Here is a 14,076-nt window from a genome sequence, read left to right on the forward strand (position 1 = left end):
TGTTTATCTAGGTACCTGAATCGATATTCCTATTCTTTGCCCTTGTCCGGTTATAAATCAATAATATCCCTACAACGGCATAGAAACCCTTTTCATAATTCAGTCATAGCGCATGCTGTCACATTAAGCAAGCCTATTCCTCCAGCCCCCTAGAAAGCACACCGAGTTCTTAAACAAATCCAAGCCTCCAGCAACCTGGGAAATCCCCGCTGCTTTGTTTTGATTTCGTCCGAGAACTCCTGTAAAGCACTGTAAGAACGACCAGTTCTTAGTGACATCTTTATTGACGTCTTATGTCCAGCCTTACGTCAAACCCAGCACCTTTCAGGTATAAATATACCAACGTTGCCTTAAGCAAACACACGGTGGTAATCCTGGAGCAGTGCAGCTATCTACTTCCGAAGAGCCCAGCTGATGCGAGAGCCCACGGACGCTGCCCCTCCCTTTTGACGCGCTGAGAAAGACGCTGTCTTTTCTCTTGCCAAGAAATCCAGCCTCCGGCGTTTCCAGCCTACCCTTGCGGGTGACTGGGATACCGAGTCCTGAGAGAGAGATACCAGCCCTCCTGCCTTCTAATACCCAGGTACTGAACTGACTAAACCCTTACAGAGAATTCTTGAGTCAGATTCTTGGCAAAACAAACTTAACTTAAACTGCTACTTACTTACTCCCTCCCACGTATTAGGCCTAGGTCAGGTACACCGGGGTAGGCGTAGTTAGAAGCACCAGTTGAGTACGATTAGTCAATGTATATATGTATGTATCTATTTTATCCATTGTAAAGTATCATATGGCTAAGAAACCATATCCATTCTTTTACAGTATTATTTCATAATCCTGCTTTTACTGTATGCACTTTACTTAACTATAAGTATTGCAATTGTAGCAATTCATTTCTCTTGTATGAGGAAAGAGACTGCTCAATAAATAACACCTTTTATTGAAAACGCCCGTCTCTCTTTTTCTCTGCAATCTGGTGAAACTAAGTACGCACCTTTGACTGAGTGAAATAGCTGTCTTTTGTTTTCACACGACTCTAGAGATACACTCTTATTCAGGGAGAGCAAAGTTGTCATGTTTTATGGTTGTCAGAAACTAAATCCCTTCTTGTCTATCCAGGGAGGTTAAACTCCTCCTCGCTTATTCGAGAAAGTTTCTAGTGAACTCTGAGCTAGCTGGCAAAAACTTAAGTCTAATATCGTCAGTAGAGACCTAGTTAACCTCAGTCCTACATCTACACTACTGAAGATATTATTCCAATGCGCAGAGCCTATTGGGACTATAGGAACTACACTACATGGCGCCCAACGTTTGGTAAGGCGATAAATCTAACGCAAGACGTTAGAGTAACTCAGTCGTGCTTTTTCACACAGACCCTTTTTCCCGTAAATACTCCAAAAGACGTCTGGAGTGGGTAAAAGGTTAAAATCCGCCGGAACTTAGTAGGAAGAGATTTCTATGTATAGTTTTTGGTTTATTCAACGTTGAATGATACAGTGTTCCAAAATATTGTGCACCTAATCTTTGTTTCCTTGAAACTTGATCTGCAACAAAAACCTTTCTGCCAGTAAAATGACGGAAAGTGAAGAAGAAAGGGAGACAGCTAGAATAGCAGCTTGTCTCCTAGAGGATGACAATAGTCTCCTGCAGTCTGACCCGGATGCAATACTCATCCCGGTCAGCATAAGAAAAACTATAACTCTTAAACTAATAGAAAATGGACTAACATCGAGAGGTGGTACAGTCATATTCGTAATTGAGGCACATGAATATCGGCAGACAGAGGTATTCTATTCATGGATAAACTTTCCAGCAGCAAACGCGGTCACACATGAATTCCACTATTAAAAATAGAGGAACCACCGGATGAGTACACTCCTTTCGAGGAGGTGGAAATCCCATTAAAATACCAAGAGCACCTGCTCTGGTTTAAAGGCGCTCTAAAACATAATATTCACATCACCAGGCTCGGTCCACTAGGTAGACCAGGAGCAACGTGGCCGGTTCTAGCCAGCTACACACCACATCCCGACATCGAAAAAATGTCAGTATCAGAACTTCTAGCACAACTAAAACAACTGATTAAAATTCATAGACAATTAGTCCAATATGTAATGGGGACTTCAACAGTCCAACCAGCTATTAACATTCCACAGCTGACCCCTCATCAGGGGAATACAAATAAAATAACACCACAGAACATACAGTCTTGTCTGGGAAAAGTACCCATAAAACGGGAACAAATTCCATTCTGGTTAGCACACAAAATCACTCAAATAGAGGCAGTATTTCCGGATACTACCCCTACTGAGAAACACAGAATTCTGACTATCTGTCTTCCAATGGGGATCGCACCACATGTGGAGGACTGTGACACTTGGGGTACAGTCTTTGCTTCCATTTACACAAAAACACATGGTGTTCCGTCCATGGCGGTAATACCAGATGTGCTAAGACAGATTCAAAATGAATACGGTCCAGAACCTGCTTTAACTCTGGGTATGAAATTACTGAAAGACTTCAAGCAGGTCTCAGCTTTATTATTATCTAACATAAAAGGAGAAGCAGCATCTGTGGCGATCCGTCAGAAATTGAAAGAAACAGATATAGCAGAAGAGCCATTTGAACTTGCCAGAATCATAGAAAAATCCTATGAAGAGCTAAGAAGAGATAGTTTGGGTGGGAAACCAGTAAAACCCCAACTAACTGAAAATCCTGAAAAGATATTTATTAAAAATAATCTAAACACTCCAAAGAAGAGCTGGGATGGAAATAAACAATCCACTCCCAAAGAAAAAAGATTCCAGTCCAGAGGAAAGTCTCCTCGGCGGAGAGAAAGATCGCCGGACCAAGGACACACGTCTCCCCAGAGGGAACCCTCTAAGAAAAGATACAACCTTAGAAATAGGGATAATTTGAAGAAACCTGATAGATATCAAGATATTGATACACGTCCCTCTCGATCTTTTCAGACTTCCTCGCAGAAATCGGAAATAAGAGGACGGTCAGAACACAGGGAAGAGCGCGTCAAGTCCAAAGACAAGGAACCTGCTCATCAAAGTAAAAAGGTAGCCAGTATAAAAGTAATCAAACATGCCGAGGATCCTGAGGACACAGCTGAAAAACGGAGAGTGGGCTCAGACAATGCTAGACAGCGCAGCAGAAGTGAGCATAGCTCGCAAGATCCTGATGAATCATCTGGAGACAGTGGACACGAATGAATACATTCAGGTGGAAACTGCAGATACCAGAGTTAGCAAACCTCATAAAATATACGAAATAACATTACGTATAGAGGGAGATAAGACTAGGAAAATAAGGGGTCTATTTTGGGATGACCTCTCAAAAGGCTATGACATCCTTTTAGCTGAAAAAGACTGGCCACCGGAGTTTGTCAGGGAATGCCCTCATGGCGAAGAAATGATTATGCCTGCCTTCTCAAATCACATTCCAATTCATAAAAAATATACACTGCAAGAAAGTGGGCAGTAGCCCAAGCTCCTGCATTATATAAAAACCACGTTGGATGGGATGAGGACTCTCCTCCTCACAAAATCCAGTTAAAAATTCAACCAACTGCACAAAGGCAGTACCCAATTAAGCAAGAAGCTAAAAAACAGGTTAGGGAGATCTTAGATCAACTTGAATACCAAGGGGTGATTGAAACATGCACCTCTCAAGTGAACAATCCTTTGTTTCCTGTCTCCAAACCAGACGATTCATATCGTCTAGTTTTGGACTACAGACACCTTAACTCATGTTGCAAAACTTTTGCAGTACAAAACTCACATAGTGCAGCACTAATGAATAACATCATGCGCAAAAAATACAAAACAACATTAGACATCTCTAATGGATTCTTTTGTCAAAATATAGCACCTGAAAGCAGGTATTTGACCGCTTTCTCAATAATGGGCTCGCAGGAAAAATTCTGTCGACTCCCACAGGGGTTCAAGAACAGCCCAGGATTATTCTCAGCAAGAGTAACAGAGTTACTACAAATGTATGATGATGAGGCATTATCTTATGTCGATGACATCTATCTAACAGATGATGACTTGGATACTCACTTGAAAAGAGTGAACACCATAATACTTGGGTTCGCAGCAGAGGGTTACAAATTCAACTTTAAAAAATCACGAATTGCCCATCTAACTGTCCTGTTTTTAGGATATGAATTATCAAGTGAAGGCAAAAGCCTGGCAGACAATTTCTTAGAGAAATGTGCTGTGATCCAAGCACCAAGAACGCTGAAAAACTTACAATCAATTCTAGGTTTCCAGAATTTCGGAAGAACTTACATTCTAAATTATGCAGAGAGGGTTAAACCTCTCTATGAACTAATAAAACCAGATTTTAAAACAATCAATTGGACTCAAAAACACACAGAAATTTTGAGATCATTGCAAACAGACTGGTTAGCTAAAACAAAATTGCAAACACGCGATAACACACGCAACCTTGTGATCCGGGTCATCCCAGGCAGATGCGGATTCACATACCTAACCTCTAATGAGGGAGAAACGGTACCAATAGCGTACAAATTACATTTGTACACGGAAACTGAAAAAACATTCAGCATTAAGGAAAACATTGTAAATGCGGTTCAAACAGCTGTAGCAAAAGAAAGAGACCAAGCTGATGGCAGACAAATTACTGTTAGAACAGCAGAATCAGCTTTTGAGGCATTAACAAGCCCATGTAATTTACCTACTGTGGCATTAAATCCAAAATGGATACAATGGGAGAATTCTCTTGCTACAGACAAAGTGAAATACTATTTTGACCCGGAAATGAAAAAATTAAAAAATCTAGAATATGAAAGAGAATATCCTCTGCCTAGCGACATTCTGCCCATACAACTTTACGCCTGCGTAATATACACAAACAGTTATGCAGAACCCTCAGTTTGGGGAAAACAAGCCTACAAAGCTACATGCGAGGTTGTCAAATGCCAGTGGCGCGGACGTAAATTGATGCCACTGGTAACAATGTCACAATCTGTAAAAGACAATTCAGGTCAACAAACTGAATTAATATCTTTAAAAATGGCGCTCGACATTGCCGATCGCGAATTCCCGACACTAATAGTGTGCGATTCGCATTCCTGCGTCAAATCATACAACGAAAACTTGCAGAAATGGGTTGAAAACGGTTACAAAGATGACACAGGTGCCACAATAAAGCAAAAATCGCTTTGGGAACAAGTAGTTCTTTTACAGAAAGAACTACCAAAGACTCACGTGATACATTCATTGAGTCATGAACGTGATGGCGTTCACGTTTCAGGGAATTCATTGGCTGAGACAGCCACAGCGGAAGCAACTAAGCCGGCTTCCGTAGCTACAAAAAAGCGTTCAGGAAAATACATTGACGGGGAAACGATGCTGGCGGTAAAAACGTCATCAAAAGGCGACTGTGCAGCGCTACCTGTCAACTATCCACTCAATTATACATACATAATCGATGCAAACTCCGTTCCTTTTGCTCGAATCCCTGGAGTGGGGGACAGGGTAATTCCAAACACGAACAGGAGAAATTTATTAATAGCAGACGCACACATGGGTGAAGGTCTAGGTCATCGAGGGATCTTGAAATCTCTGAAAGAATTACAATCAATATACTGGTGACCGGGAATGAGCCTGCAAAACTACAAATTTGCATTTTACTGTCAAAACTGCAACAGAGACCGCAGTGGCGAAATGCCCGGAGTAGTACCAATGCCCTTCTTTTAGATATCATAAAAATATCAATGGAAAATACCAAGGAAAAATGCGTCCTTTTAATAATTATTTAAGACTAGATTCACTTAAAATGTAGGCCCCAGCGCTCGGCTGACGCCAGAACTGTTATAAAAGATTTGCGAGTCTATAGCGGCATAGACACAATTGGCATGCTACATTCTGACCAGGATCCTGCTTTTAGCTCTAGAGCTTATGAGGAGGATATGACCAGCATGGGCATTGCGTTGCGGGAATCTTATCACTTCCTTCCTGAGGGAAATGGGATGGTGGAAAGAAAAAAACGAGACATAAAGCAATCTATAACGGCAAAGGTATTAGGTTCGTGGGTTGGGTGGGTCAAACATTTAATAAGTGTCCAACGTAGTCTTAACAATCTGCCAAGAAATTCTCTAAAAGGTTTCAGTCCGTACGAACTATTGTTCGGAACTAGAATGCATATCCAGGATCTCGATAGTCAAACTTCAGTGGTAGAAAGAAAATGCTATGATAGCAAAGATCGTTTGGCTATTTTACAGGACTTAAATGAAACAAGAAAGGACCTGAGCAACATAAAGTTGAAAGAACAGCCAACAGCCACTGAAGAGAAACCACCTGTCCCAGCAAGGCCTGTCTGGATTCCAAAGATTGGGGATCTGGTCAGAGAGAAAATCACGGTGAAGAAGGAATTTTGGCCTTCTTACTGAAAAGCAGTACCAGTCTTAGCTGTCAACGGAACAAGATCAGTTGTACTACCGCCCCTTGCTGGTAAAAAGGAGAACCGAGTTGTATCCATCGACCTGGTTAAACCACAATCATGTGGCCAATAATAAGTAGTAGGCCAAGTGGACTCCCAAGAAATAGCAGAACACCAAAGTTTGCTACAAATCAAGAGGTTCAAACTGAGAGACTAATCACATTTGATAAACCTACAGTGAATCAACAAGGACTATGCAACAAAGCCATGGAACGTATGCCTCTTGAAACCCAAATTACAACAATTCGTCAAGAAACACCTGTCTACAACGATGTAGCCACAGACTATGCTAATAAAACAAGGAAAAATCCAGAAGCAATTCCAATAATTGACAGAACTGCATCAGGCTACTTCATCACCTTCGATGACTTTTCTGAGGATCCGAGCGAACCTGATAAAGGCCGAGACCTAAAAAATAAAGTAACATAAGGACGGGGCAGGAACCAGCAGTGCCCTGTTGCCCTCACATATTTCGCATTCTTTCATACAATTAATAAAAATAGCAACACGTATCACTCAAAGTGAGTGACAGGGCACAGATGAGCAGTAATCAATCACTGCGCATTTCTACCCTCTTTTCCCTATATCACGGCGGTGGCAACGGGCCCTTAAGTGTACTCAGAAAGAGTCCAAAAGCCTAAACAAGACACGCTTCATACAAAAAAAAATTACTCTTTTCGTGACCTGTCTAGATCAGGCAGGACAGCTCCTGACTACGAACCCTTCTGAGCCACCTGCTCTCTAAAACACTTTCTGGTTGTGGAAATTGTCTCAATGTTTACATCTAGTTTGAGTTTTTGCCATTTAACTCTGTGACTTGATGAGGATTGCATAACGAGAAGTGAACATTTACTTAACTAAACCAAATGGTGTTTATGCAAAATCTCATGACGCTGCAAGCAGGATTCTAACCTACGCAGGGAAACCCCATTGGATTTCAAGTCCAATGCCTTAACCACTCGACCATTGCAGTTGCATGAGTATGATGTCACTGTTGTCGTATACGAGCCATGCACTGCTCACGTCAGGCCGAGACCTAAAAATTAAAGTAACGGAAGGAAGGGGCACGTACCAGCAGTGCCCCGTCTCCCTCACTTATTTCGCATGCTTTGATACAATTAATAAAATTAGCAACACGCATGACTCAAAGTGAGTGACAGGGCACAGATGAGCGGTAATCAATCACTGCGCATTTCTACCCTCTTTTCCCTATATTACGGCGCTGGGACCGAGCCCTTAAGTGTACTCAGAAAGAGTCCAAAAGCCTAAACAAGACACGCTACATGAAATAAATTACTCTTTTCGTGACTCATCAAGATCAGGCAGCACAGGTCCAGACTACGAACCCTTCCGACCACCTGCTCTCTAAAACACTTCCTGAGTGTTGAAATTGTCTTAATGTTTACATTTAGTTTGAGTTTTTGATGTTTAACTCTGTGACTTGATGAGGATTGCGTAACGAGAAGGGAACACTTTCTTAACAAACCAAATGATGCTCATGCAAAATTGCACGACGCTGCAAGCAGGATTCAAACCTGACCAGGGAAACCCCATTGGATTTCGAGTACAACGCCTTAACCACTCGCCCATCGTAGCTCCATGAGTATGAAGTCACTGTTGTCATTTATGAGCCATGCGCTACTCGGTGTACTTTTCCTCTTGCTTTGGCTCATCATGGTACTATGCTTGGGACACTTCATTGAGGGAAAATATGTTACAATGGACACAGCAAGCCAGAATATCAACCTGGTCCTAAAGCCACACAAGTCTTCACACATCGAGAAAAGAGAACTTTCATCAGTAAACTTCACAGCCAATCCATTACCCGGTGGGGTAGCATGGGACAAAACAGATTACGATATATATGGCCCGGTCAAGCTCTTGAAGTATCCTCATCAATTTAAGGTTTCATTAAGTGACTTTGTAAAACCGAGTACATCCTCTGATGATTGGGATTTTGAAAGTATTAAAGATATGATATCAGACTTAGTTATGTCAGCAAAATGTACAGAACATGATTATTTACAAGGTTCATCGAATTATGATCAGATGTACTGCTACAACAACTATGGTAACCATTATTTGCATAAATCTGCTCAACCTAGAAATGTTTTAAATTATAATCAATGGGAACATTGTGCAACTCCGCCAAAAGGTAGTTCGAAAACATTCTATGAGAAATTTCCATACTTCTCAGGGTTTAACACAACTGACGCAGAAACATTTTATTTCAAATTGTTAAATAAGACAGGAATGAAAACCATGCTAACATATACACAATTAATCTATTCAGAATCATTTTTTGAAAAAATGAATACATTTGGTTTTGATTTTTGGAAAAATAACATTGAAACAAAAACGATCTGGGGTACTAGAGACTGGCAAGTCCAAGGTATAGAATCATTATTCAGAGCCTGCATAATCCCAGAACAAATTATATTTTTGAATGACACAATTCAACAAACAACCTGTCTTGGCCTAGCCAAAATTAAAGACTTAAACAAACCGTCTATTCCAGAGCCAACACCTGACAGTAATAGCACTACAGATGTTGAGATAGACGTATCCCATATTTTAAACCAAAACAGAACACATCCTGATTGGAAAAAATGGTTGATCTGGCCCACAGACACAAATAACTGTCAAGATAGATTTCTGAACAAAATACAGGGGTTCAAATTGACCAGGCCAGACCCTAGATACTCCCAGCGACAACATCCAGGGATAGTAACAACATACAGTGTAGGAAACTCTGCCTTGAATGGCTACAGACATCCACACTGGCAGAAATTAAGCAACACTTAACTTTACTTAAAGAAGGTGCTGAATTGCGTGATTTCATTATGGGACCACGCAAACAGCGTCAAAAACGTTTCATAGCGGCCTCTATATATGCAGCTTATAACGAAATTTGGAAAGAAACTCAAATTAAAACAGCAGAGAAAATACGGGAAATTGACCGTATTAATTTGGAAAAATCACTTTCTGTTGTGGACAAAGGGTTAATGACTCTGTCTTCCAGAATATATTCATATATTGTACAGCTTGGCTGGACGTTACAAAATCTGCGTTCAGGCTACTTGCCTTGGCGTTTAATCAACACAACGTCACTATTCGCTATCTTTAACCTTACTGATATACAAATCAGCTTGGCACAAAAGGGTGCAGAGTAGACAATTCTGAGCATTGAAAAACTTGAGAGATTACCATTGACAATGTCAGAACGACCTGTCATTGAATGGATAATACACGGGATAATAACTATTCCGAAAACGACTTTTCAATTTCAATACTGCCAAAAGTATATACAGGCAGGCCAGTATGAAAGGTTGGGTAAAGGATACATCAAGTCATCATGGAAATTACCTTACACACACACATGTTATAGTGAAAAAGGACAGAATGTATTTCTTAGTGGTGATAATTGTGAAAAATCACTAAGTGGTACACTTCTGTGTCAGGGTATAAATCTACATGGGGCCTGTGAGGGGACTTCAAATAACCTTTCATGTCACCAGCTTGGCACACCTGCAACTCGAATAGAGCCATTCTTTAGACGGCTTTCGAATGGGAGCTACATTCTAATAGTGGACCACAGATGTTGTGGCTTGGTGCCAGGAAAAGCTTATCTCGTAAGCGTAATGTCCAGGGTCACTTGCTGTATGCAAGTATTGTATCCGAACGACACTCCAGACAGGGAGGGAAAAATGTGGCCCAGTTTGAAAATCTCTTCTATTCGAATTGATACTTTAAGCAGAATGAAGTCTGTTCTTCTACAGACGCCAGTGCACTTGACGTCATCAAAAGAAACGTATGATCTCCAAGTTGCAAGGACAACGGCAGAGATACATAACCTTTTATCAACAAATTGCCCCCTACACTTCGCAGAAATGCTAAACGAAATCTTAAACATTTCTGATACGAATGGTATCGCGAGTGTATTTAAGACAATTTTTTCGGGACTGTTGACACCTTTCAAAGCAGTCCTGGGCATCTTTCCTAATTTTGTCCATTCACTCTTTGGCGACCTTCCACTCCTGTTGGGACTCGTAGCAGGCATTTTATTTTTGATACTGCTGCTTCGTTATGGCAAGCCACGTCACAGACAAAACTCCAGCAACAATGGAAGAAGCTATACGCTATCGGGACCGCATAACTAAAGTCCTTGGATTAGCCCGGCTAAGAGATCTGAATATGACCTGGTTTCTTTCATTCAGACCCATCTGGCAGAACTGTATCTTACCTGTGTTAAGATGTATGCTGTGCGGAGAAGAATGCGTGTTAGACGTCTGTCTTACACTACAATCAGAAGTACCATTGGATACAGATACTTTGCTAAGTCCAGTAAAGGCTCATGCATCGTGTTGTCCCCAGCGGTTACCCATCCTGATGACGGCATTCGTTGAGACTTCACCACTGCGATTGAAGGGTAGTGAAGTGCAAGATGAGAGCAGCATCAACCAGGTACGACCTTCTGTGAGCACTGCTGATCCTGTCATCGATGATAGCAATCATTCTCAGGACTGCACAGTTGCGGCATTTTCCAACTTGGTCGAACTTTCACCTGAAGTGGTAAACTGCTTTTTTGAAAGTCTGTCTGAAATGATGTTCTCCCCTGAACAAAAAGAATAAACTTTTAAGCAAACAAGCACTCAGCGTTCCCTGAACTCTGAATTTGGCCTTCAGCTTTGAAAAACAAAAGCTTCTGAAAATATTTGGAACTGTTTTGACCTCTTCCCTTGAAAAGCGAAATTATTTTTCCCCGTTTCCAAAATATTTACCTTTTTTTTGGCACTCATCCTCTACTTAAAGTAGAACTATTCTTAGAGAACAGAGCTTCTATTTTTAGGAACTCTAGAGACAATATATTACCTCAGCCTCTAGCATATTTACAAAAAAATGTATTTATATGTGATGGAATGGTCTCGCACTTTTCTTTTCTGTATTAAGAGCCATTTCATGTGTAATTTTCGCAAATCATTCATGCTGATATATATGTGCATCCTTTTTAATGAATGATTACACTGCTTGTAAGCATACAGTACCTATACTCATTTTTCGTGTATTTCGCATATGCCATTTCAGATGCAAAAAATGTATTTTGGGGTGGATCGGTATACACATGCACCGTTAGATATGTTTACTATTGCTTAGTTTAGTAATTATGGACATGAATTCGTGGAGTGGGTATAGTGTGTTTATCTAGGTACCTGAATCGATATTCCTATTCTTTGCCCTTGTCCGGTTATAAATCAATAATATCCCTACAACGGCATAGAAACCCTTTTCATAATTCAGTCATAGCGTATGCTGTCACATTAAGCAAGCCTATTCCTCCAGCCCCCTAGAAAGCACACGAGTTCTTAAACAAATCCAAGCCTCCAGCAACCTGGGAAATCCCCGCTGCTTTGTTTTGATTTCGTCCGAGAACTCCTGTAAAGCACTGTAAGAACGACCAGTTCTTAGTGACATCTTTATTGACGTCTTATGTCCAGCCTTACGTCAAACCCGGCACCTTTCAGGTATAAATATACCAACGTTGCCTTAAGCAAACACACGGTGGTAATCCTGGAGCAGTGCAGCTATCTACTTCCGAAGAGCCCAGCTGATGCGAGAGCCCATGGACGCTGCCCCTCCCTTTTGACGCGCTGAGAAAGACGCTGTCTTTTCTCTTGCCGAGAATTCCAGCCTCTGGCGTTTCCAGCCTACCCTTGCGGTTGACTGGGATACCGGGTCCTGAGAGAGAGATACCAGCCCTCCTGCCTTCTAATACCCAGGTACTGAACTGACTAAACCCTTACAGAGAATTCTTGAGTCAGATTCTTGGCAAAACAAACTTAACTTAAACTGCTACTTACTTACTCCCTCCCACGTATTAGGCCTAGGTCAGGTACACCGGGGTAGGCATAGTTAGAAGCACCAGTTGAGTACGATTAGTCAATGTATATATGTATGTATCTATTTTATCCATTTTAAAGTATCATATGGCTAAGAAACCATATCCATGCTTTTACAGTATTATTTCATAATCCTGCTTTTACTGTATGCACTTTACTTAACTATAAGTATTGCAATTGTAGCAATTCATTTCTCTTGTATGAGGAAAGAGACTGCTCAATAAATAACACCTTTTATTGAAAACGCCCGTCTCTCTTTTTCTCTGCAATCTGGTGAAACTAAGTACGCACCTTTGACTGAGTGAAATAGCTGTCTTTTGTTTTCACACGACTCTAGAGATACACTCTTATTCAGGGAGAGCAAAGTTGTCATGTTTTATGGTTGTCAGAAACTAAATCCCTTCTTGTCTATCCAGGGAGGTTAAACTCCTCCTCGCTTATTCGAGAAAGTTTCTAGTGAACTCTGAGCTAGCTGGCAAAAACCTAAGTCTAATATCGTCAGTAGAGACCTAGTTAACCTCAGTCCTACGTCTACACTACTGAAGATATTATTCCAATGCGCAGAGCCTATTGGGACTATAGGAACTACACTACAAGTTCCTTTGAGAGAGGGTGGTGTTGGAAGTTAGGGCTTGTGAGGTGCGTTGGCAAAGTGAGCCTTGTGTAAGAAATATAATTTACAGCGTAGGTGAAACCGAAACCAGATATACTAACGAAAGACATCTGATGGTAAAAACATCTGACAAACTAATTAAGCCTCCGGAAAAAAATTATAATTCATTATATTACATTTTGAAAAATAATATTTTTCAAAATGAAAACAAGGCAAAATCTTTAAAAAAATATTTCCACAAAAACGGATGGAAACAGTACTTGGTCCTGAGGAAACTAATAAGAAAAGCACACGAGGAACAACTGGAAACAGTATGCTACAGCCAATGGAAATGTAGGAAAAGTTAGTGACAAGCACAGGAAACAATGAAAAGCAAGGAAATCAAGGGGTGGGATGGAAGCCCTTTTTAAGATTTATATTAAATACAATAGATACACAAGAACAGTACAAGCGCTGTGCAGACGAAACCTGAAAAAGGCACCTTAACTAGTGTCACCTACTGTTATGTTATTTTATTCTTATGTATCGCATGTACACCGACAGGTCTCTTAGCGCTTTGGAAGAAGTAAAACAGCATCAGGGCGGGTTAGTCTCCATGGTACTGAGAAGTATTAGGTCTTGTCTAATGCTTCCCTAAAAAGAATGGTTTTTAGTTGTTTCCGGAAAGGGAAGCAGACCAGGTTCTTTACGGAGGGTATCGGGCAATTGGTTCCAGAGTTGTGACAGAAGGACCGAGAAAGCTCGTTCTCCTTTGGAAACAAAGTTACCCCGCAGGCAGACCAGCCGGGCGGCTTCTGCTGAGTGAAGCATCCGTCCTGGCATGTATTTTATTAGGTGTTCCCTTATGTACCGTGGGGCGTGTCCGTAAAGAGCTTTATGGGCGATGCAGAGTCCCTCACTATTTGCTTGACAGGCAGCCAGAGCAATTTGCTCAGCAAGGGAGTGGTGTGAGTTCTTCTAGGCAGCCTGAAGATCACCCTTGCTGCGTCATTCTATACCACCTGCAGTTTGTTCGTAAGTTTCTGGGGGAGCCCGACATAAAGCACGTTGCCATAGTCGAGGCGCAAGACAATAGTTGCTGATACAATA

The 14,076-nt window shown here is 41.2% G+C and overlaps 1 non-coding gene across 1 annotated transcript; it reads right to left on the bottom strand.

The window, feature by feature from the left end:
- Window positions 1–7,368: 7,368 nt before the first annotated feature.
- TRNAS-UGA (transfer RNA serine (anticodon UGA)) lies at window positions 7,369–7,450 on the bottom strand. Its single transcript has one exon. It is a non-coding gene; the product is annotated as a tRNA-Ser (tRNA).
- Between the last annotated feature and the right edge of the window lie 6,626 nt (window positions 7,451–14,076).

This window comes from Lissotriton helveticus, chromosome 11 (genome assembly GCF_964261635.1).
Source record: "Lissotriton helveticus chromosome 11, aLisHel1.1, whole genome shotgun sequence".
In the NCBI taxonomy this organism is placed as follows: domain Eukaryota; kingdom Metazoa; phylum Chordata; class Amphibia; order Caudata; family Salamandridae; genus Lissotriton; species Lissotriton helveticus.